This window comes from Patagioenas fasciata, chromosome 6 (genome assembly GCF_037038585.1).
Source record: "Patagioenas fasciata isolate bPatFas1 chromosome 6, bPatFas1.hap1, whole genome shotgun sequence".
Taxonomy (NCBI): Eukaryota; Metazoa; Chordata; class Aves; order Columbiformes; family Columbidae; genus Patagioenas; species Patagioenas fasciata.
In genome coordinates, this window is record NC_092525.1 from 23,469,540 (window position 1) to 23,495,127 (window position 25,588).

At 42.3% G+C, this 25,588-nt stretch overlaps 1 long non-coding RNA gene across 1 annotated transcript in view; it reads left to right on the forward strand.

Moving 5' to 3' along the window:
* Positions 1 to 4,775: 4,775 nt before the first annotated feature.
* The window catches only part of LOC139828215 (uncharacterized), a 76,547-nt gene continuing 55,734 nt past the window's right edge, over positions 4,776 to 25,588 (forward strand). The window contains exon 1 of the long non-coding RNA XR_011739588.1: positions 4,776 to 4,840. This is a non-coding gene — a long non-coding RNA (uncharacterized lncRNA). The remainder of the gene's footprint in view (positions 4,841 to 25,588) is intronic.

Consider the following 25,588-nt stretch of genomic DNA (forward strand, 5'->3'; position numbering starts at 1 on the left):
TTAAAGACAGTGGTAGAAAACAGACTTCAGTTAATTCTGCTTGTCTGTAGAGCTTGTTGTGATATTGTCCATTTCTGCAATGGTCTGGTCAATTAAATCCAGCTCTTGCTACATGAAATTACTGCTGCTTATCTTGTCAGAGATAGAGGACAGCTAAAACCACATCACTTTGATTCTTTAGGGCTGCTACTGTGTGGTAATGATTTGAGATTATTTTCTTGGACAGAATAGTTTCTTTAGGAGTATTGTCAGTCTGTCCTGTGTATGGGTTACAGACTGTCCAAAATAGAGCTGGAGTCCAGCAGTCAGGCCAGCAATGGCAGAAGGATCCCTGTTGAGTTGTACAACCTGCTCTTCACCTGTATGGTCTTATTCCAGCCTTGTTCTTATTCCAACATTCAGAGTCTATTGCTAGTTGATGCTTTTCATTTTGTTTCCTCAGAACCTGAAACTATTGCACTATACTTAATCTCTACAGAGAACACAATAATATCTGTTCTTTTTGGGTGTGTTTTTTTTTTTTTTTTTTCTTTTTTAGCATATGAGTGGGCAGAGGCACAATGACTCATTCTGACTCAACTGAGGTTTTTCAGAAGGGGTAAGGCAGAATGAGGGTTGAAACCTGTTTCACCTTCTTATTGGTTTGTGTGGAAGTCAAAAAAAGACTGTATTGACATGTTTTGAGAACTCTCTGTGTGAAGCCCAGCATCCCAAAACATCGAGGATAGCCTCAAACTCCCTTCTCAGGCTGGCCTTGTTTCCTACCAGTCTGGTTTTCTGGAGCAAGTAGGTGCAGTGAGCCATGTCACCTTGTGCTCCTGTGGCAGGAGCAGGAGCTCCCTGTGGTAATTAGTGCAGCTGCAGGGTCTGTGAACTAGCTGGATAATTCTGTCTTTGGTTGGAAGTAGTTTTTGGGACATCAGAATGTATTTCATTTTTCTCTACTCCTCTTGTACCCTTGTTGGGTTGTTGTCCTTTCCAAGGTGATCTAGGACTTTGCCACCCGCTGCCTCCTGGTTCTGGGAGAGTGGCAGTGTTGGGAGGACACATCTTCTTTCGTCACAGCTTGTTAATTAGCTCCTGTGTTCAGCCTCATCTTGAACACCACCACCATGGAAAATGACATGGGTGGTATGGGGAAAGAGACTTTGTCTTCCAGTTTGCACAACAAGAAGTTCTGGGGATAGCCTGGAAGGTTTCAGTCACTGTGATTGTGGTTAATCTTCCTAATGACTGTAGGTACAGGATATCCTTTGATTCAACTGTTACCCATCACATCTGAAAGTTTTTAACTAGATGGAAATTATTTAATTCTTCTGACTCAAGGTTTTTTCTTTTGAAAGGAGACTATTTCCAGTGGTGTCACCACTCATCCGGAAGAAGTGAGGGACTAAGCAAAATAACTTACGACTAATATCACTTATTGGCTCTTCTCTTACCACACAGTCCTCTTATCTCTTGAGCACTGGGACTGAGGGGCCTTCTCCAGGCTTAGAACCAAGACCTTTGCCATTTCCCCAGGAGAGGGTGGATTGCCTGTGTCTGCTCCCCAGTGTGCCTGTCGCTTGCCAGCAAACCAAATCACGGGCACTTGTATCCTCCTGTTTCAGGTCTATGTTTGCAGCATCCTCATTTGCTTGAATGGGACAGTCTGGCAGGCCTGTTGGTTTTAACATTTGGTTTGACTGTAAATGCAGATATTGCTTTAGCCAATTGTCTGTCCTGAGATGGATAAGCCATGTTCTCAGCTTGCTCTAATTAGCATGGTTTGAATTCACAGTTGTAAGGTTAGAATCCCAACATCTGTAAACACGTAAAGTACCTCCACTGATTTTTCAGGCTCAGGCACATTTAGAGATCTGATCTTTGTCAGCAGGTGGTCTAGCTGCCAAGTTGTCACAGAGAAGATGGGCACCACTGCTGTTCCACTTTACCTTTAGTCTTAGATTATGCCTCTGTCCAGAGCAAACCCGCTGACAGGTGAGTGTTTGCTTCAAAGTCTCCATAATTTTTGTGAAGGAAGAAAATGAAAAGTATTGATAGTCTTTAACAATGTAGCCCAGCAGTCCTGTAGATTTTAGTCCAAATAAGGCTGCAAGGCTGTCCTAATTGGAAAAAGCTGCCTGAGATTTCTCAGAAGAGTTGCACAGTCAGGTGAATTGGCAGTGCAGAAAGTTTTGTCTGCTTCTGAGCCATCACAAGTAGCTACTCATAGGCACAGCACTACTGTCTAGACAGGAAAGCATTTCACTTTTTTCTGTAACCGGAATAAATACATCCCGGAAGTGCTTCTATTAAAAACCAAAATGACTTGATTGCCTTGAATTAGTAAATATGTTAACCCCAGGAGAGACTTCTTATTCTTTTCCCAAGAGACAGGTCAGAGAGGTTTAGGCGGGTTCAAAGAGGCCATGCGTTTCTTGTTTAGTGTCTGTCCATCGCAATGGCTTGCAAAATCACAGAATAAGCTGAGCAAAATTCTGAATTTCCAAATCAAGACAAAACTTGGAAATGTTATTGTAAGACTGAAACATGTCAGGAAAAAGTGTATTTTAAAACATTGATATATCTTTTACATTTTCCCGGGTCAAAATAGTTTGGTTTAAAAAACTGAGTTACAGATTTCCGTTTTTCCTACTAGTTCACTATTCAGTGCAATTTTTCCAAGAGTATATTAGCTCATGAGTCGTACCGCTTCTGACCATACTGCTGGCGTCTTAACCTTTGATACAGTCTGTCTTGGGGGCTGATCTCCCAGCTGAGTACTCTCTACTAATTTTGGCTCCTGCAGCATTATACAGGGCTTGGTTTAATCAGAAATTCATTTAACATTACAAAGACATACATTCCTCCAAAGAGCCTAGTAAGAGTAACTTTTTCCAGACTGCAAGGGAAGTGTAGCTCTGCATTATCTAATATTGCCTTGAAATGAAACAGCTGCATTATAGTTCAAGAAAGTGGAATATTCAGTTAGAAATTAGGGACCTGACCAAAACTTTGCTTCATAATTTTCTTCACAGAAAGTTAAAATTAAAAAAAACCAAACAATGGGGCGGGGGGGGGGGTGTGTGCAGGGAGGGAGTAGCATTTGATTGTTTGGTTTTGTGGAAACTTCAGTTCCTGTATGAAAATTACCTTGCCATTATGTCCTATCCAAACATAAACACAACAAGGAACACATACTTTCTCCTTTAAAGAAAGCAAAGCAAAACAAAGTAATTTTTTTAATTCTCAGTACTGCGCTAAACCACTGCAACTAATCCATCACCTCTGAACATCATCTGCGACTTGCCTGCTTTTCTGCATCTTTCTCTGTGCCTCTCATCGTAAGGGCTGAAGTCCAGACCCTGTTCAAGTCAATGCCAAAACTTACCCTGATTTCCTTTCACAAAGAGATTTCACCCATTCTCTGTTTTGGTAGTGGCCAGTACGATGAAATATATCTTAGCTGTCATAAAACCACTATGCAGGGCTTCTAAGTTCCGGTGTAACTCTAGTTTCAGTCCTCCTATGTTTCACTGGTTCTGAGACAGAAAGTCTAGATGCCTAGGGAGTCCTAAAAATAAATCTGAGACTTGTTTTCTATTTTATACTGTAAGTTCTGAATATTTGTATTGAAGCTGTGTTAAGGAACTGCATATCTCATGCCCTAGTAACAGAAAAGAATCTGTTGTGTTTTAGCTTTGCTGGTAGCTGTTATGGAGATTTGGCGTTTAAGAATTGGTGTGTGGTTATACCAATTTGATTTCAGGATTATCTGTGAAAGGGGAACTTCTGCTTTCCCTGCTTGTCTGTTTATCACCAGTGGGTGAATGTAATCAAATAAATTACTGTGGTGGGCAGAGTGAATTGGAAAAGGGGGGGAGACTGGCCCTGTTCTGCTGGGGCAACAAGAGGCAGCGTACACAAAATGAGCCATTTGAATTCTCCCCCTTCCCACTGCTCTTTACCGCCTGTCCTAAAGTCAGACAGATCTGCACTTGCATAAACAAAGCTTAACCTGCTCATAGACCTGGCAGTGGGAACTTGATACCCCCTATTATAAAGGGAAGACCTAGGTGAGATTTCTAGTATTTCACTCACGTGCTTTACACACCTACAGTTTTCTGGCATCTTCCTCCCACACGTAAGAAACTTCATTCTGTGGTTTGAGATTTTGTCCAAAACTCTGCAGCTGCAAAATGCAGTTTGCTTGTGCATCAGTAGCACAGCAGCCCCTGGGCTGCTGGAGTGAGGTGGTCCACCTTACTTTGAAGAATTTCTTCTGCCATTGAACAACTCATATTAATTCCTCTGTCTCCAAACCAGAAACATCTCCATGTTGTGAAGAGAACACAAATGACGAAGGCCTGTCAAATATTTTGGGCTCCTTAGATGTCAGGAGTAGCCAAGACACAAAGTCTTGCCTTCAGAGGCTCCCAGTGTGACTACTGAAATTGCGGTACCCTGAGGAACAACCCAGCCCCTGCAAAGTGGGCAGCAAGGCCTGAGTTGTTAGCCCAGCTTCTCAGTTGTTGAAGTTTCCCCCAAGTTTCTGTTGCTGTGCAGATATTTCCAGGCTGAACTGCTTGAGATGAAAAATATTTTGGCTTGATTCACAGAAAATTGGCTTTTTCGTGCTGTGTTCTCATGACTGTTCAGCTCCTGGTATCAACCTCTCTGCGAACAGCTGAGTTGGCACCACACACAATACAATGAGCTTCTCAAGAGCTCCTGCTGTATTTTTCTGTGGTCTCTTGTACTTACTCTTTCATCTCTCCTTGTTTTCTCTGTTTCAGACCTGCTGGCCTTTCTGAAATACAGCCTGCTGAACACTCGACAGTCCGTGCTCTCCTCCCAGGTAAGATACCAGATGGTGTTAACTCTCCAGTAGGAACAGAGAAAATTGTTGTTCAGGTATCAGCTCGATCTTTCAAAAAAATCTCAAAAGTGTTTTGTACTGAAAGTAGCTGTTTTCAGGAGAACAGGTTTGCATCTGTGTATGTACGAGAGACACCTCCCTTCTCTAGGAGGTAGATAGTTTTGCTTGCCATAATGGAGCCATAGGGAAGTGAAAATTCAAGCTGAGTGTAGTACTGTGCTTAATAGGGGAAAGGGCAAATGTATGTACCAAATCCAGAAAACCAGGAAAATGTACAACGTTGAGGAAGAGGGCTCTTCTGTAAGTGTCAAAGCCAATCCTACCTGGTCCCTGATTCTAGCCCTGAGAAGAGCTGATGGGGAATGCTTTCAGAAGACAGCAGCATATGCACTGTTTTACTTTCAGGAATCTCTGATTTACAGTGGTTGTGTCATGTTTATGGGCTTAATGTTTACAGATTTTGGAAGACTGCATTTTGTTGTCCAATGTTTTTTCAAATCTACTTGTATTTTTGGCCTTTGTAGTTTTCCATCGGAGCTTCCACAGTTGGTGTAGTAGTATGCAGTAGGGCAAAACATGTCTTTTTGTTTCTTATAAGTCTGCTGCCTGAAGATGTCATCGGTTCCCCCTAGATTTTGTGCAATGAGAAATAAATAATCTCTGGTTTTTTATCTTCTTTTCACTTACAGCTGTATGTCTGCCTACTGCCTGCTCCTCCTGTAGTAAAGCTTTCCAAAATGAAAAATCCTTCTTTACCTAATCTCAGCTTCTAAGCTTTTACTTTTTCACCTTGCCCCTCTCTTTGCCTTTCTAATTCTAGTGTACCTTCCCCTAATGCTCTGTCATATCTCATGAGTGCTGAGTTTGTGTCTTCAGTGTTCTGCACAAGAACACTGGGTTCTCCTTCCCAATTAATTTAATAACTATTAACATACGTGTATGTTGGCAGGTTTTCTTCCCAAGTTGTATTAGATAGCACTTACTGATTTTGAAATTAATTTGCTGGTTTTCTCTTGACTTACCCTGAACCACAAGAGCCCTCTGTGACTCTTCAGAGTCACCTTCAGATTTCACTATCGTGAATATTTGAGCAAACTTTATCATCTCACCCTTCACCCTGAATTTCATTTATCTATAATGCGAGAAGCACACATTTCACTTTTTGAAGCTAGAACAACAATATATCCTTAAACTATCTGAAAATGTGTGGGGAAACACAGACATTTTTAAACTTCAGCCACTGATGTTTTGGGGTTTTTTGACAGTGTCTTTTTGGAACTATCCACAATGGAATCTCAAACTAAGTTTCTGGTGTGGGTGAGCATATCTCGAGCATTCACAAACACATCAGCTTATTTGTCAGTTGTGAAGACTTTGAGAGTTTTTCTTATTTCTGAAACACACACAAATTCCCAGTGTTAGTAGGTGATTGGCAATTACTGTGCTCTTTCCTGGTCTTTCCTCTTTTACCGGGGAATGATGTGAAATGGGAATACCTCCTGTTTAAATGCTGTTTTCAGTTAGCTGTCAGTTTGCCAGACTCATTCACACTGGCTGCAACTGCTCAGTTCACCTCCTGTTTGGAGCTGCAGGCAGCATTCCTTGCTTATCCGATTGATCCCTCTGCAGCTCCTGTACTGATCAGGGTTTTCTGCCTGTCCCTGGAGTGCCCATTTGAATTTGACTGAGAAACCACATAGTTTACAGGAATGTACACTTTTGCAATTAAAGCAAAAATTCATCTGAAGCCAAACAAATTACGAGGATCTGTCTGTGTCTCCTCAGCAGAAACCCATTCCTGTTTGGCAGCCAAGTGCTGTGACCATGTCTGTGCCTTAAGTCAGTCCGTCTCCATCCATGTCTGGACTGTGGGTTTGCCGTGTAATTTCTCCTTTGCACCCAAACAGTATTACTGTTAACAGAACCAAGCAGCAAGGAGTTGCCTTGGACTCTGAATGCTGCTAGTTTCCAAGTTCAAAAAAAAACAAAAAAAAATCACGAAGAGGCAAGTAGGATAAAATGCACAGCAGAGGGGCAGCGTATTGATGTGGAAGAGCTGGTGTGTCTGTGGGCTTGGAAGGGGGAGCTGGTGTTGACAAATGAGGTTGTTTGGGAGCCATGGCTCAGGCTGTGGAGAGATGGGGGAGAGTTGGAGCTGGGCAGGAGCCAGGAGCAAGCTGACCGGGAGGTGCAGTGGTGAAGTGCTGTGCAGACTTTGGGATACGCAAGCAATGTAATGAGAGCATTGTCCAATATCTCTGTGACCTCTGTCTGCTTACGGCTGCCTCCCGAGCAGCTGTTTTATTTGAACTGTGGCAGTCCACCTACGTCAATTCAGGACCCAGAAACAGTTGCAGGAAGCATAATTTATTTCCTCCTAATGGCTCATTTTGGATATGTCAACAACACACTTCCTTTACATCTGCCTAATGTAGACCCTGAAGAGAGGAATGAGTCTGGATTTCCATGTTTGGTCTGTCTTTAACTTCAGATCAAAGAAATGTTTAATTTTAGGGTAAGAGCTTCTTTGCTACTAGTTTCATTCTAAGATCTGGAGCCTGAGCTATTACAGCTTATGTTATCACCAGAAGTAAAGACTGTGCCCTAGGAACTCAGCTTGACAACTTTTGTTTCTAAAGTGGAATAGGAACTTGCTTGTTCTTCCAGGGGGGTATTAAATATATGCTTTCATAGATCCGATTAACTGGGTCTATTCCACGTGAGAAGAGAAGGCTCAGTAGGGTCACAACAGTGTGCAAATAAGGACATGCAGGAAGGAAGATAAATTGGTCTCCAGATCCATGGTGGAGAGGGCAAAAAGTCATGAACTGTTGTAGTGGAGGATTATTCAAATTGGACCTAAGAGATATCTTTTAAAGAAAAGGATAGGGAGGCACTGTCATCAGTCATCCATGGCAGCTGCTGCATCTCCCCTGTCAGAGCTTTCCTGGACAAGTGCAGCAGGTGTTGGAGGTGAGTTAGGCACAGCGGTAGGGTCCAGGGCGCTTCCAGGTGAGCCCGTGGGAGAGCCAAGCTATTGAGACTGCTATGATCATATACAGGGCAGATGTTCTCAGTAACAAATATTGTTCATAAGAATGCAGCTGTAGTCTCATCCCTTTCACTCTGTCAAAGGTAGAGTGCTGTTCCTGCACTGATTTCACATCATGAGGAAGTTCTGAGTTGCTTGGCTTCTCTTATGCAAGAATTACTCCTTTGTCACAAACCCTGCTATATTCTTCATGTTCTTGTATTTAAGTGCATGCCTACGTGAAACAGCATGGTGTCATTTTCTTGCTATTTCAACTTTTCTTGCTATTTCAACTTTTCTTGCTATTTCAACTTTTCTTGCTATTTCAACTTTTCTTGCTATTTCAACTTTTCTTGCTATTTCATTAAAGAAAACAGACACTGTACCAACAGAATCCATCTCCTCCAATGCTGGGCTGAGTCAAGGCACTCATAGGCTGTACTTGTGTTGGACAATTTCCAAAGAAATCAAGCAGTGAAGTGGTGCAGGAGGCAGCAATAAAAGATCCTAGTGTGAATGTGAGAGTGTCAAAATAGCTAGTGTGACCTTTGGTAGTCTATCCTGTTTTTCTTGTCTTTTTGTATTGCGGTCAAATATTTCATCATGTGTAAAAAAACAAGAGTGTGGAAGGGAAAGAGGTAACGAAAATGTATTACACATGGGAAGTGGCACTGTGACAGTGCAAGCTAGCAGTGACCTGGAAGCAAGGTGTTCTGAGATACCAGAGATAGGTGTTTCGCCTCTTTTAAAAGAAAATAATCTATTTGCAGTACACATGAGACTGTGTGTGCTGCTGCTTGTGTATATAGGCTGCATGATGAAATGAGCGCAAAAGCCCCTGTGTGTGTGTGTGAGTTCAGAAGTCCTCAAGGGCTGTGACAGCAGTGCCAAAAGAGAAGTCTGAAAGGCAGAGGGAAAGGCTCACTGTCTTCTTTACATCTAATCGTTCACCATCTCCTGCAACCAAAGCTGCAACACAGACCACAAGTACATCATGAATTACCATGGCTTCTGAGCAGTCTTGAATGACTGGCTGTCAGTATTGCTCTTAACACTTACACCATGTAACAAATAATCTCAGACTTCTGCTCATCAAATGCTTAATGTTTCCATGTCATGAGTTGGGTAATGCTCCAGTTGTTAAACAAGGAATAAATTTGGAGGCTTGCCCATCACTGAGTTTATCTGATTGCAAACTGAGCTTGGTAACTGGTCTTTGAACAATTTATCACACATAACCACGATGCAGCCAATGCATCTCAACTTCAAGGATAAAGCACTTGGTAATTTTCAGGGTGTTAATAGTATAGGTGAAGGCTGTATTTGCCACACAATGATAAGGACTATAATCCTGAATGTGGATCCAGTTTTCCCAGGAGATCAGTGTTCAAATTCTGCTCTGGTGTTTTAAGCAAGATAGACCCTTGTCTGTGAATGGCATGTGGTTGAGATGTGCTTTGGAGCTCACAAACCTGATGTATAGACACAACCACTAAGATAGTGAAGCACTAAACTGTTTGGAAATACTTCTGAGGAAGGCCTGTTCTTTACAGACATATGGCCAAAGTGGTTCAGATATCAAAAGTATTAACAAACTCCCTACTAGCGTGCTCAGCTAAAGAAGCTAAGAGCGTGTGCCATTTTTTCTTGTTTTTATTTATAGAAGGCTTTTTATTATCCGTATAATGTACTGCTCTGCTCCTATCAAAGTGTCTTCTGACATCTGGGAAAAAAGAATTATTTTCTGGTTTCAAACTTGCTATCTGGCAATGAAATGAATGGGGGAGGTTTCCTGTCTCGGCGCTCTTGCTGGGTGCAATGCTTTCCAGACAGACAACTGAGCAGGACTTGAGAGGTCAGTACTGAGTGTCTGTGGGTGCTTAGGCATTTTTTGGCTTTTCAGTCTTCCTCCTCATAGATGACGAGCACAGAATGGGAAGAAGCTCTGCAGAATGAGAGAAGGCAGGAAGCTTTCAACACAGCCTTTTGACCTGGCTTCCCGTCTTTTGAACTGCCTCTTTGAGGGTTCCCAATCCCAAATGCTGTTTAGTAAAAGAGCAGGAGAGGGCCTTGAGTGGAGGAGTGTAGGTGCTGGAGAGGGAGGCTGTCCTGGAGGGACATTTATCCTGAAGGAACTATTGTCCAGATAGGACCAAGTCAGGCAGGATAAAAGGGATATTAATAATCTGGAGACATTCAAAACCCGCCTGGACACATTCCTGCGTAGCCTCATCTAGGTGTTCCTGCTCCAGCAGGGAAATTGGGCTGGATGATCTTCTGAGGTCCCTTCCGATCTCTAACATTCTGTGATTCTGCGGGGAGGACAGGGAATGGGTATGGCATAGAGCCCTCCCAGCACACTCCTGAGACCAAATGCACCACTCTCTCTCCACACCTGGCCCTTTACATGGGACTTCTGAGATCAAGGGCTCTGTGCTCGATTCTGCACTGTGTGATGGAGCACTTCCTTTTACTAGTTTTGTATATGCCATCTTTTTTTTTTTTTTTTTAATATATATATATCTCTCATTCTACTTGCAAGAGAGGATAACACAGATTCCCAGTCTGCTTTCTCTCATTATTGTTGTCTCTCTTGGCCACCTCTTTTCCTGTGTAAGCAGTCCCACTTTATTCAGACTCTAAGTCCTTCTATTAATTGGTTGTTCTGGTTACATTTTTTGATTTCTGTCTATTTTAACAACAATTCTGCTACTGACAGCATATTCATGTCTTTGATCTTTTTAATAACATTGCCACTTTCTAGTCAATAGTATGCAATTCATTATGGATCCTTCCTCCTGATTGTTTTTGGAGGGGGCTTGGGGATGGATGGTTTATAGCTGCAGGCAGATCTGAGCTCATTGGGAGATTAAGGCTGTTTGCCTTGTGCTCATTGCAGCAGTGTTCAGACGGGGAGAACCTCTGCCATAGGGAAGGACGCATGCGACTTGAGGCAAAGCAGTGGATTTCCCCACGTAGAGCACTGAAAGAAGAAGAGGCAGAGCTGTGCAGCACTGTAAGAATTGTTAAGTCAAGTGTTACTGTGGTAGGGATAAGCTACAGAGCACAAATCTAATTTCCAGCACTGGACAAGAACCCTTCGTTTTACTCAGTGTTATTGTATTTATTCAAAATGAGTTGCAACACATTCATGTTAAAATCAGCCATCCTCTTTCATATCCTGATGCCTACCCATGCTATTGTAAAGTACTTCTGCTGCCAACTTATCCTGCTTAAATTTCCTTCTGGTATCAGTTGTCTCTGTATCAAGGGGCACTCTGAAGCTTCTCATATTTGACACAGACATAGAAATTATCTGTTTCAGTTTCTCCGGTGCCAGTAACAATAATTACATAATAGGCCATCTTTGAGTTTCTACATACTTAGTGTCTCAGTTTCTATTTTCAATTTGTTTCTGGGTTTGATTTATCTCATAACTTTCTGCAGTGCCTGCAGAAAGGAGGGTGGCAAATAGGAAGTGTCTGTGCCGGAATCCATCAGTAAGCTTTAGTAAAGTTCTTGTATTGTTCTTTGCAGTTAAGACCAGTGTACCCTGGTCTTTGTCTCTGGCTTTCAGCATTGTATTTAAAAAATGGATCTGAATAAGTCTCGCAACTTTTAGTATAATCAGCTGTTTACTCCACAACAGCTTGAGTGGGGATTTTGAAACACTCTGTGTGACAAAATGTTGCCTGACCAGAGAGGTGGCTAGTTATGAAAAGCAGAGTCTTTTGGTATTAAAAGGCGTTGCTACAAACCCACACTTTATGCTTATACTAATTGGGTATTTGTTGAGTACGCAAGTCTTGGATGCAAAAGTACCAGATGGACCATTCTTCACCTTCTCTAACAATTTGTTCCAGGATTTAACAATTTACTCCAAAGTACATCAATGTCATTATTGCCACCAAAGGGCTCAGTAGTTGATAAGAAACTGATTGAAAATCATCCCAGTTCCATGCAGTGACCCCTTGACTAGGTCATGAAGAAAATAAGTCATCTCCAGAGGATTCTTTCTCTCACCCTAAACTATATGAATGGGTTTCAGAGATAAACACTTCTCTTTGCATACTTATCTCTCCCCGTTGTTTAGTGAGAACATAGCTGCTCAGTCTAACTGATCATCTATCATTTACCAAATGCTAGAGGAGACTAATCCTACCTTAAATGTTTTTGTGTTATTGCCTGTGAATCATGGAAATCATCACTTGAATACCATCCCCTTTCCCTTGTGAAGGTTGCTACTGACAGCCATGTATGAAGGTGGCATGTGGTTTAACACAATGATTTGCTGTTTTCTTTGGTGGAGCAAGTACCAGCAGCCTCGCTCCAGGATTGCTGCTGGAACCAGGTCACAGTACAGGTCTGAATTACAACAGATGGTCCTCTATTAAATAGCAGTCCTTAGAGAATAAATGTGTCCAATTGGCTTTTGTCTCGTGAGAGAAGTGATGGTAGAAAACTGTTGAAATCAGAGTGGAGATAGTTTTTGCTGTTGGTGGCAAAACTACATCAGAATACAAGTGGGTGGTTCATCCCATGTCTGTGCTTTTCCAGATGTCCACTTTCCAGTGCAGGCATTCCTATTCTTGATTGATAAGGAGGTCTGGCAGTGGGAAGTGGGAAACACTCTTCTGCTTTCTGCCACTTCTTCGTATTTGTGGCTTGACTGTTAAGCAGAGCCTGGCAGCAGCTCTGTACTGCCACATTTGGAGGACAGATCACACTCTCTGTGTACAATCCTGGGCAGAAACAAAGGGGAATGGGCGCAATGTCCCCAGGGATACCAGTCCTGCCCTAAGCTTGAAAACAGCCAAACATCTACTTGTACTGTCTAAACAGGATAGCTAAGGTTTGTCCTGGGGCTTTTGAGTTGCAAATACCAGGTATGGGAAATGAGGAGATGGGGCTGCTCTACCTAACCCTTCTTTCTGTCTGTCCATCTATCTCTGCTGGGCTCAAAAAGAGTCTGCTGCCAAAGACGGCTGGTGGTTAGCAGTCACACCATCTTGATTCAAATCCAGGGGTGAAGAGGATTGGTATTTAGAACTTCAGTCACAAAGACTGAGTCAAACTGATGGTGGCAAGCATCAGGAGTCTGATACCTGCCAAGATCATCTTACTACAGCCAGTAGAGTATTTATGTTCTACATTCCTAGTGCTTGGATGCTTTATTTCTTTTGTCTACCTTTAATTGGTTCAAAATTACTTCAAATCCTTAAATTGCTAAAGCTGAGGACAGCCATATTTAATCTCCCATCTGAGAAGCACACTCCTCCCGCCTCTGGGAGTGTAACTGTGTCTGGCATTGAGCGCTACAAAAGCAGATGGTGAGAGCTGTCACTCAGATGGATAGAAGGGAATCAGATGGTAGAAGAAGTTGTCTTAGTGTTTTCCCAGTCCTTTGCCAAGGGGTTTCCCTGGCGCGTTGTGAGAACATCAAGCCTTGGGCCGGTGATTGGTGATGTCATCTCGAATCACTTCTCTGGATGTGTTGGTTTGATTGAAATCAAGTCAATTTTCTTCATGCAGTTAGAATTTTTCTTTTTCATAGCTAGCACAGTCATTGTTTGGATTTAGTTTGAGAATAATAAGGTAGCACCTCAGTATAGAGTTGTTTTCTTCAAGTAATTTTCCGGTGGTTTTGAGTTGTAATGAAGAGAATGTAAGAACTTACAGATATCTTAGCTGTTGTCTGGGGGACAAAGATATTTCTGAGCTTTTTTTCTTCAGGTGCAGGGGAGCATAGATGGGGCAGACCTTGACTGACAGCCAGGCTAATCAATCAAAATGTTCCATACCATTAGCATGTCGCCCTTTGTATATAATGGGAGTTTTCTGGCTTTTTAGACCTGTTCAGGTTCTGCTCCATTCAGGAGTTGTGTTAGTTCAACCTTTGGCTGTTCTGCTGTATTGCAGTTGGCCTCTGGGCCTTTCTGCCCTTTTGGCTGTTTTGGTCACCTGCCGGGATTGGGTGTTTGGGACCAGAGTGCTCTCTTACTGGGATGTGCTGTTTGGTGCAGATATAGTCCATGAGGAATTGCATTGAGTATTTTATTGAGATTTATGTTTTATATATTATTAGTAGTGTATTAGTATTATTTTGTTAGTTTATTAAACTTCTTTTTATCTCAGTTCACTAGATTCCCTTTCAGTTCTCTCCCACAGCTATTGTGGTTTTGATTGCTATCTGGGGTTAAACCACGACACTAGGTAAACTTGCTGACTCAGTCTTCCTTTGTCCTGAGAGGTTTCTCAGACCTGAATAATAGCAGAAACCTGTAGTATTGGGTTGGTGCACAGAATTGCCAAGGAACAAGGGTCTTTTGCTCCCTCATCAATGCTGTGAGTGCAGCCTGGAGTGACAAAGCACATCTGTGCTGGCATTAGGGACGTCGCTTGCTAGAGAAGGACTCTCTGATTTCCACAGGGATATGGCTGTTTTTAGCTCCTCTGTGCTACCTGCATCCATGTGCTCAGATTTTCTTTCACCATCCTGGCTTGAATGGCAGCATTTATCTGTGGTTAGATCAGTGAATCTGGAGATGTCACAGTTGCTCTTTGAAAAGAGGGAGGCAGGAGTATGAGACTGAGTTGATGGTTTCCATAGGGCTTTGGAAAATGTTCTGTGGGGATCAGAAGGAATGGAAAGGAGGAGACAAGTGAAATGGCAAGCATGAATATCTGGAAGGGGGTAATAGAAGCCAGGCAAGTCGGGCAGCAGCTGTAGTCCAAGGAAGAGGTGCAATAAAAGTGATACACAATACAGCAGATGTGAAACTAGATCTGACCTGTTGGAGTCTGGTATACCCTGACACTCCAGTCATTCTTCTCTGAAAGCACTCCAGACTTCAGCTTAATTGCTGGGCCTCACTGTCTGACCAAGACTGAACAAAACAGGTATTATTAAGGAGAATTTTGCCAGTAGCATTCAAGCTACAGTGATGCCAGGATGTCCTGTGTGAGGTTGGGACCCTGTGTGAGATGCACTACAGGTGTGAAGTAAACTTAAATCCTGTACAGATCTGAGTCCTGATGGGTACACAACTAGCATAGACTAGGGGACTGTCAAATATGAGCAACAGCTATATGGACAGGCTGAGGTTGTCATCAGAGAAGACATATGTCCTTCCAAAGGGCTGTGGTGGACCACAGATCTGTTGTGAGGTGTGCAAAATCAGCAAGATTGATTGAAGGAAACAGGGCAGAGATCTTGCTCTTCATGCTGTGGAAAGATCTCAGGGCCTTGTGGTCTCTCTCTCTGACTTTCTTTGTGAAAGAGCTAACTTGGGAGGGGTAGTTCATGAAGTGTCCTTCATCAACCTACCTAATTCCCAAAGTCAGAATGAGAGAGTCTCAAAACTATTGGCTTCCTGCATTTTTTTCTCTCTGAAACTGCTGCCAAAGTTCTTCACTTTGTGTGGAAATAATTGGAATGCCATGGACATGACCTAGCTCTTCCCACCCAAGACTTTCCTTCCCAAAAAAGGGTTACTGTTTTTCACATTCCCTTTTTGCCTTAGCTTTCAAGACAGGAGTAAGCATCCTGGGTTTTCTTTCCCAGAACAGAGGTACTTCTAATGCTGTGCACATATGGTTTTCATGACCTCAAAACTGTGGGTGTGCAACGTTTTTGTACATTTCTAATACTCAAACTTTGGAGAGTCCCGTGAGCTATGAAAATATGACAGGATGTACTAGCAGACACGATCTGCATTGGACTGCTATTGAAGTGCTCGTTTCCCTCACCTCATTAAGGGTATTGCAATGGGCCCTGGACTGTGATGCCCACGGAGGGCTATGTGCAGGACTGCGTACATCACAGCCACACAGAGCCTGGGCTGATCAGCCTAAGATCTTTTATGCTCTCTGCTGAGATCTAGGATACAAGCGAAAAAAAAAAAAAAATGCAGTTAGCTTTCCAAATTTGTAGATAAAAAGTAGGTGCCAGGTACATTCTAACTTGTGGTGGCAGCATTGTGGCTGGAGGCTGATATAATGTGTTAAAGCATTAAAGACAAACAGCTGCTTTTGGCAAGGTGAAGAGTGGCTGTGTCACACAGCCTGTGCATGGGAGGTAGTTTTTTACATAGTACAGTCTAATTGTTCAGACATATATTGTTCAAACATAAATTGTTCACAGCAGGAGCCTGTGACAGACGTTTGGTGCTAGTGCTGTACCAACCTCAGCAATGTAAGGAGTGAAAAGTGTTTCATCAGTAGAAGTGACTGCTTTGTGGTTTATCATCACGCTTACTAAAAGTGCTAGAGCTGCAAAGTTATCTAGTTTCTTTGTTGTATTATATGCTTCCTTTAATCACTGATTTTAGAATAATTTTAGGGAGGAATCACAAATTCAAGAAAAACAGAAACACGAGAGTAAAGATGAGTCCTGATTTAAGAGAGAGATGAGATTCAGCAAGGAATCTATGCAGTCCTAACCCTAGACTATTTTTGCATCCTGATATGCCTCCGGACTGAAGAATGTGAACCTCATTGTTTCTGCTGAATGCACTGAGATACAAATCAGAGCTGCTTATTCACAACTGGTAACACTGTTGTTCACTTGTGAGAAAGAGCTGCTTGTCTTAGCGAGAGAGGTGGTTCATTGGAAATAGCCATGGGGAAGCTAATACTATTTTGGCCTAATGGTAACAAATTTAGTCTAACTTAGATCTACTGCTCATGCAAATTCTGGAAAGACTCTGGTTGCTGGCCATTACATATAGATGGCAGGTGGAGAGGAAAGCTCTGCTGCACATAGGAGTTATTGTCAGTACAAAAGATGGTTTGTTAGGATGGTGTGCAGAAACATCTGGCTAACCTTGAAACTGAAGTGATAGTATCTGACTGTGTAAAATGTGGCATAGGATTTCAACCAAAAACATGAAGCTTGATCTTCATTTCCATCAAGCAAGGGTAAATCTAGAAACTATGTGGAATGCAAAGATGGCATGAATATCTAATGAGCCATGTCCTGGAGCCCAGACATGGATAAAAAGTTGAAATGAAACATGGAAATAAAACAAGTAGTGGAGGGGGAAAAATCCAGCCTCAAACAGAAGGAAAGCATCTGTGGAGGAAGTGACACAATTGAAGGGAAGTCATACAGGTTGAGGTATGGCCCAAATACTGAATTAATTCCTTAACTCAGTTTTCAGTAAGGATGATATATGAGGTTAATGCTGGAATCTGTAGTAAAAATGCAAATGTGGTAAGGGAAATTCAGCATCTGGAGCGGAAGCAAAATTTAGGCTAATCACTATGAAAATACCATAGTCCCTGAGTAATCTTTTTCCTTGACTATTGAAAGAATTGGCACATGAGATTGAGGAGATTCTTAATTAATCTGTAAATTTGGGGACAAAGAAGTGGCAGAGGCGGTACCTACCTTCAAAAATGGGGAAAAAATAAAATAATTTTTTTAAAAACCCCAACACAAAACAACAACAATGAAAACCACCACCACCAAAAAACACCAAACAGAAATTTACGTGTTTCCTAACTTGCAGCTGAAAGTATCAAGTCTTAACATGCGACAGGAAGAATGGATGAGGGTGGGAAGGCAGTGGAAGGGGAAAAAGCTAAAATCTTCACCACCCCCCCTGCCACTCAGGGCAGTAATTTCAGAATTAATTTAAGATATTTGTTAAAAGATTGTTAAAAAGGGGAATACCATGGACATAATCAAGAATCAAGTATAACGCTGATCCATAACCCCATAAGGACCTTCTCTTTCCTGGTGGAAATCATAATTGAAAATAAAAGATAAAAGATAGACTGAGCTAAAGAGGTGCCAGGATTATTGAAACTAGGATGGACCCTATTTAATATATGCCTTGGTTATACAGATATTTGGCCATGAAGTTTGCAGATGACGCAGTTGGGATTAATATAATTACTGTAGAGAATTGTTTTTTCTCACAGGAAAATAACTAGATGGTGTTTTGAAGTGAAGATTGAAAGCAGTAGCATGAAGTGTGATGTTGTTTTTTAAGAGAAAAGTAGCAAGAACTTTTGCAATACCCTGGAAAGTTTTCCTGCAGTGAGGGTGGAGAAGGAGAGAGAAAGATGGATTGCCAATGTGACTCAGCTGCAAGAAAGCCTTTTAAGGCTGTGTGATGCATCAGACTTTAAATTCATAGCAGAGACAAAGAAGAATTAGTGTAATTGTTGAGGCTGTTTGCAAGACCTCATTTTAAATATTTGGTACAGTTTTGATCCCTGATATTTAAAATAGAATAAACTGAAGAAAAGCAAAAGGATTCCTAGGATGGCCCAGTCAGCCTTCAGAGATTCATCCCTATGGACAAGACGCTTTTTGCGTGACTTGTGGGCTTGCATCTACATGGAGAGGAGATGACCTGAGGGTAATCTTAGAATAAGAGGTGGAAATATTAATTGTACAAATCCTTGGATTACCAGTAGTCTTTGTCATGGTAAGAAAGGGATGGAGAGTATTTAACAGCTGTTAATCCTTGGTAATATTTAATATTCTGTTACTGCTCTGGGATCCTGCTTGTCATCTACTGGGGTCAGGGAGTTTTTGTTTTCTCCCTGCTGCTAGCTGAATTCTACATCTGGGCTTTTTGCCTGTCTGTAAGTATCAGATACAGGTGACAACTGGAGTCAAGAGACTGTGTGAAGTGTGCTGGCTCTTTTGCTGGTATCCGATGCTCTGCTGTCCAGTGGTCTTGCCTCACTCATACACTTCTAGCTTAGCAGATAGCCATATTTCAGAAGAAAAAGGAATTTTTTTTCTCTGAGACTAGCAGTGACTGCAATGTGAATGTCTGCAGTGACCGCAGTGACTGCCTTCTTCCAGCCACCAACAGAGAGTTCCACCTGATAAATTTCCTTCTACTGCTGAGCAAATAGGAAACATTTTCTTTTGTTTCTAAACATCTCTTAGGTGGTGACTTACAACAAACTTGAGTAACACGAAGTAGAAGGCCCCTCTTTCAGCTAATAGTGGAAGTGACTGCTGTTTCTTGGAAACTCTTCATCTGGAAATGGTGAAAAAGGAGGACTGTTAAAGGTGTAATGCAACTGCATAGGAGAAGCACATTCAGCTCATGGCTTCATCAGGTGCAGTCTTTCCATTTGAAAGATTCTTTATTTTCCCTTTCTTACTACCTGTTTCCTGAGAAAGAGCATGAGAAACAATGCTGAAATGTACTGTGCATTCCTACTTTGTTATTGTTTTATGAATCCTTGTGAAAATGACTTGTTTTACATGTTTTTGTTTTGTTTTGTTTTTTAATTATCCTCTGAGGAATTTTGTCACTATCCTGGAGATTTTTAGTTTGTACTTAGAGTGTTTGCCCAAATGCAGCAACTTGCTTAACTCATTGAATACAGACTGAAGGGAAAACCAGTGTTTCAAGAAGGCGTCCTCAGCCTCATTTATTTAAGCAGATGATTAAGAGTAGTATCGAATTATTTTGCATATGTATGAAGTTTATTTCTATATGCCTTTCTATGACTCATGGCCTTATTGCAGTATGTGAAATAGTTGGCACAGATTAAATATCATAACAAATTGCGCAGGGCTATTGTGCAACAGTGCAGAGAGGCATGAACAGACACAGAAAATTCCAACTCTTCTCTAGGCTTCTATTGAGATGTTGCTAGAAGTTTTACATGTATAATTCTTCATTGTCTCATCCCTGTTGGATGTGACCTTTCCATACTCTGAAGTATAAGAGAAGTCTCTCATAGATACAGAAAGGAAAACATTACATCATTCAGATGAGGAAAAATATTGCTGTTCCTAATAAGGATTTGTGCGTATTTTGCTGACACTGGTTGATTAACCTTGGCTGTCTGCTGGGTGCTCGCCCTGCCCTGCTCTCTGTCCCCCTCCCCAGCACAACAAGGGGAGAAAATGAGATGAAAGAGATTGTGGGTCCAGATAAGGACAGGGAGATCACTCACCGGTTATTGTCACACACAAAATGGACTTGACCTGGGAAAGATTAATTTGATTTATTGCCAGTTAATAACCAAGTAGTATAGTGAGATATAACAACAAAATATTAAAAACCTGCCTCCTGCTCTCCTTTTTCTCAGGCTCAACTTGACTCATGACTCTTCTATGTCCTCCCCAAAAAGGGGAATGGTGGTTGTGGTCAGTTCACAACACTTTGTCTGCCATTTCTTCCTCCTGATGCTGTTCTTCTTCTCCAGCATGGGCTGCAGTGCTTCTTGAACTTCTCCAACGTGGGGCCTTCCCATGGGCTGCAGCTCTTCAAGAACTGCTCCAGCATGGGTCCTTTTTACAGGGTGTAGTCCTTCAGGAACAGACTGCTCCAGCATGGGAGCAGGACACAGTTCCTGCCAGAAAACCTGTTCCTTTGTGGGCTCTTCTCCACGGGATGCAGGTTGTGCCACAACCCTGCTCTAACATGGGCTCTCCATGGGCTGCAGCTTCCTTCAGGGAACGTCCACCTGCTTTGGCGTGTTGTCCTCCATGGGCTGCAGGTTGACAACCTGCTTCACTATGGGCTTCACTGTGGGCTGCAGGGGAATCTCTCCTCCAGCACCTAGAGTACCTCCTCCCCTCTTTATCCACTCACCTTGGTGTCTTCAGGGCTCTTTCTCTACCATTTTTCTCTCTCACACAGCTGCTGCATAGCATTTTTTACTCTTTCTTAAATATATTATCACAGAGACACCACCAGCATCACCGATGGGCTCAGCTTTGGCCAGTGGGGAGTCTGTATTGGAGCTGGCTGGAGCTGGCTCTGTCCAGCAGCTCCTCTTCTCACAGAAATCACCCCTGAAGCGCACCTGCTACCATGAGGGACCCTGTAAGGCCTGCCTTAGTGCCTCCACCAAGATGATGTTAAGTTTAGGCTCACTTAAGCAATGAAGAAGTCCAAATGTGGGCTGCTTTGTTACAGCTTTGAACCACACAAGTGTTTCTGGGATCTTTGTGAATAATATGCTGCAGCTGGAAGATTACTAACCACTCCAAAACATGTGCACTTTTTAAACCCTTTAAACCTGGCATACTAATGAGCTAAGTACCCTTAGGAAGGTCTTACAAAGCCTGTCACAACTGCCTAAGCTTTCCTTTTTCTAATGGGGGAAAAAAGTCTCTTCCGCATTCCCACCCTGAGTATATGCCCAAGTCTGCTACCTGTTCTTTCCTACAAGCTATCCCTGCTGCTCTCTGTCCCTGCATCTACTCGTCCCATCTAAGGGTACCCTGGATCACATGCAGAAATGCTTACTGGTTTCTGTTCCAGCATCAGATGGTACCAATGAGCAAAGCAAGCTGGAAACCTGAGAGGACTCCAGCAATAGGCAGGTGTGAGAGAGCTTGAAGAAGGTATGATGACAATGAAAGAGAAATGAGTCTGGTTCCCAAACACATCACCTTTGCTGGCTAGGTCACTGAGGGCATGCCTGTGTGAGTCTCTTCCAACCTAAATGATTCTGTGACTGTATGAGTGTCACATATTTGGTCTGTGCAGGTCTCCAGCTGACCAACACACTTGACTCTGCCTTGCAAAGAAGGCCAAGGATGGTGCTGGGCTGGAATTGGGGCAGAAATACAAATGTCTGCAACCAGGTGTAGGGACACAACTGGCATATCCTTCAGCAACCTGCAACAGCAGGGAAGGACATTTCCCTATGTTCACCTGAAAGCTTTCTAACTGAAGCAGGTGTGTCAGCCTACATAAGTTATCACAGCTCTGCTGAGACTGTTGGGTAAGGACGTGGTCCTACATGTTAAAAATACTGGGGTTTTTTTAAATCTAAATCTTCTGTCTTGAAGAGAGTTGTGTTGCCAGCTAGAAAAGAGGATTTTTCACACCATCTAGCTGATGTTCCCTAGTCAAGTATTCTCTATCTATGGCCAGCAGTACTGGGAAGAAAGCTCTGAGCCACACACAGGACACACACAATAAACTTCTGCTGGGGTAAGTTTCTTGCTGATTCAGAAACCACCTCTTGGCCTGTGGGAATCTCAGTGGCAGGGATGGATAAAACCATTATTGTTTCATCAGGATCTGCCACATCTCCTTGCAGTACCTTTACTACTAGCCAAAATGAAAATTTAGGATAATTGCCACTATTTCAAATACCCCCTGCCTATAATTAATTAAAATCTTATCAGACTGCATTTAAACTTTAAAATTGGTGATTTGTATTTGGTGGATTTGAGCAATAAAAGGCAAGGTGGAACGGTGAATTTGTTCATGTCTGCTTGATGTTGTTTCAGAGCCACCAGCCTTTTTGAATTAAAACCAAACCAAATAGTCTGAAAAGGCTTAAAAGTACAATGTGTTTTTCAACAAGCTTCAGTTTTGTTCATTTTTTTAAAATTTCGTGCCGCCTTTGTGCTGTCCTGCAATCATAGTCATTACATTGCAGGGTGTGAAGTATTTGAGACATTTTTATGCTGAGTAAACCTAAGACCTGAGTTCTACACATAGAAAGCTTTCAATGTTTGAAGTGCAGTAAGTTTTTCTGTTTCAGTCCTGTTTGTATGTCTCACCATCACTTGGTAAGTTGTTTTGATGCTATTATCTATTTTTGTCATAGACTTTCGTAAGCCAAGTTTTGGTGGTCACTGATTCTCATGTGCAGTTTCAGAGAAGCCGTATGATAGTGAAACGAGGAACATAATGAATCTGATTTCAACAAGATCTGAAAGGGGATCCACACAGGATATCTTGCTGAAGTAGCTTATTTTTCTGTGTGCTCTAAGCAGTAAATCTCTTCTCAGAACAAGAACTTGGATATAAATGAAACATAGTCAACTGGAAGGATACCTGTGCTAACTTTCATGCAAATGGTGGGCTGCGAGCAAAAAACCTCCAACTGGAGTGACTCTTCCTGGCTTGCACACCCTTTGCACTCTGGATGAGAACCTGGAGGGATCAAAAATCTGGTCCCTGTTTTCATTGGCAGTCATGCTCCAAAAGTTATCCCTTTTGGGGCTGCTGTGTTGTGTCTGAGTAGTACATCCACGCTTGGTTGTTTCCAGTTGCTGTTGTCTTTGTTTATTGAGGAAAACGAACACAAAACCTTTAAACTAACTTGTTCTAGTGTAAAGAATTATCAGTGGATTTATTTTTTTTAAGCTTCTTCATCTGTGGCTACATTCTTTGAGATAATCCCTGTAGGGCTGGTACAGGGAAGAAGGGTAGGGAAATTTAGACATCTAGCAGAGTAAATGGTTTGAGGAGGAAGGATTCTGCTTGACCAGGGAGTGTGGGGGTATTTTTGGACTAGAGAGAACCTATGTCAAAAGGTCAAGCTCTATTTAAACTAAAATTGTAACAGGCAGCTGCCATTTCAAATCCGGAAAGGTGTCATCAGTGAGGCTTTCAAACCAAAGAGCAGGGAAAAATTCTCAGGGAGCAAAGCACACAAGTTTCAAGATGCGGCAGCCACTACTGATGAAGCCATGGAAGGTCTGTGTCCATGAGGGAAAGGTGGAGGATGACAACAGACAAAAAGGAAAAGAAAAACAGGCAGAACCAACCAAATTCTGTTTAAATGAGGTGCCAAAAAGAAAATCAAAACAGTGGTCCAACCATTTTGAGGGTAGCTGTGGGGTCATACTATGCATATCAGATACTTGACAGACAAAAGATAGTGGTATTTCTGTTAACACTCTGACAAAAAGTAGAGAGGAGAGACAGAGAGAGATCTGCTGAGGAAGAAGTGAGGTAGATATATGTATATTATATAATAAAGAATATGTATTTCATATTTCTTTAAAATACATATAGAAGTCAATTTAGAGTCAAACCAGGTGAATGAGCTAGCAATTTCAGCAGTACCACAGGATCCCATGAATTAAAATTTTAGTTTCAGATAGGAAAAGTCTAGGATCTGTGTCAATAAGTGCCCACCAGGATAACCGTATATCCCAAGGGAGGTCATAGAGGCTGCAAGGGCAGGAAATGCAGCACTAATGGGAGACTTCCACATCCTCTGCCTTTTTCCCACACCCACAAATTGCGCAAGTGTCATATCAAGACATGATGTATACGTAAGAAATTTTTAAATGCAATTAGTGGTGGCTTCCTGGAAGAGCTAGCAAGAAAGCCTGCAAGAGGCAGTGGAGTCTCTTGCTTTCTCCCTGTGTATCAGACATGGTCCCCAAAGGTGTAATTGCTCTGTACCAGAGACTGCATTGCACTCTTGGTATCCCTGCAGGAGCAACCAAAGATGAAAGAAAAAACCTGCCAGGTTAACAAATGCAGTCAGCTTCAAAAAGGGAAACTATATAAGAATGAGGAAGCTTGTTGGGAAAACACTGATAAAAGATGCAGTAAGAGAGTTAGCCTTGCTAGGAAGAATGGGTTTATGCCCCATATTGGAGAGTTTGTGCCAGCATATATCACCCATCCACAGCTAAGGAAGAGATGAAGGAAACTCAACAGCCAGGCAAAGGGTGGTGTTAGCAGCCACATGGCGTTCTTTAAAAACCTCGGTCAAGTGAAGAAAATTGACAGGTTCTTGGACTCTCATAGGTTATTTGTACAATGCAAGGCTGGTCAAAAAAGTCTGTGGAACAATCATGTCCTTTTATAAGTACTGCTAGAGCCTGCTGGGTGGGTAGGGGCTGCTGAGTATGAAGCTTAAGTAGCTGCTGTTGGTCACTGGTGGCTACATGGAGCTTTTCTCTTCCCCGATACCAATCTGTGAGTCAGAAAAACACATAGCAAAACCATTTTGTAACCTTAGGCAAATCATTTTATGCCCTGCTGGGCCTCCCTTGCTTCCTATAAAATTGGGATAACAGCTTTCTCTTAAAAGTCCTCCACTGGTTACGTGGGACTGCAATACTCCAGCAGCCGTGCTTGCGTGATGCACTGTATAGGCAGGACTGGTTACTTGTGTGGTTAACTCGCTGCCCGGACCTCCACGCCATGACCTGCTTGCCAAGAGAGCAATGCTGAATGAGGAACCTCTGAGAGGCAATGTCTAAACGTGATATTGAGGGCTTGTAGGTCTGTTTTTTTGAGTATCCTATTTTTCTGAATATCTGAGATACTTTGAACTTGATTTCTCAGGGATTGCGATCACAGACACTCACCTGATGGTGGGAGATGAGCTCTTCTGAAAACTGAAGAGAAGCCAGGGCAGGGGTAGGTCTGTTTGGTGTGGTATTAGGTTGTAGGTCTGGCGAGGGGTGGCGGGGAATTTAAGCATTTTGACTTAAAATCTAGTCTAATCTTAGGTGCCTGAATATCAGGAGTTGAGCATAAGGTAGACTCTAAAGACTGGGTCTTTACTTTGCGCATTAGTTAGCATGTTGTATTTAGAGCTAAACAGAAAGCACAAATATGGTTGTTTTAGAAAGAGACCTCCTTAAACACAGCTAATAGTGCAGACCTGCAAACACTTCAAACCCAATAGCTGGAAACACTGGACAGTATGTGGGGCTGCACAGGAACAGGGGTGCTGGTGAAGCAGCGTTCATTAGCAGTTCATGGCAGATAACAGATGTGTGGTCAAAGATAAATATGCATAGAGATAAATTCTTGGACGTGGTAATTAAATTGTAACCTTTCCATTTCCTCTGGAAAAGAAAAAATCCTTCCTGCTCAGTACGGGAGAGAAATCTGAGTCTTGATTCTTCTTTTGTTTATAGATGCTGAGTAAGCAGGTCTTTGTGCACAAGGATCTTTGTAAAATATGCAAAATTAATACTAGCTATACTTCAA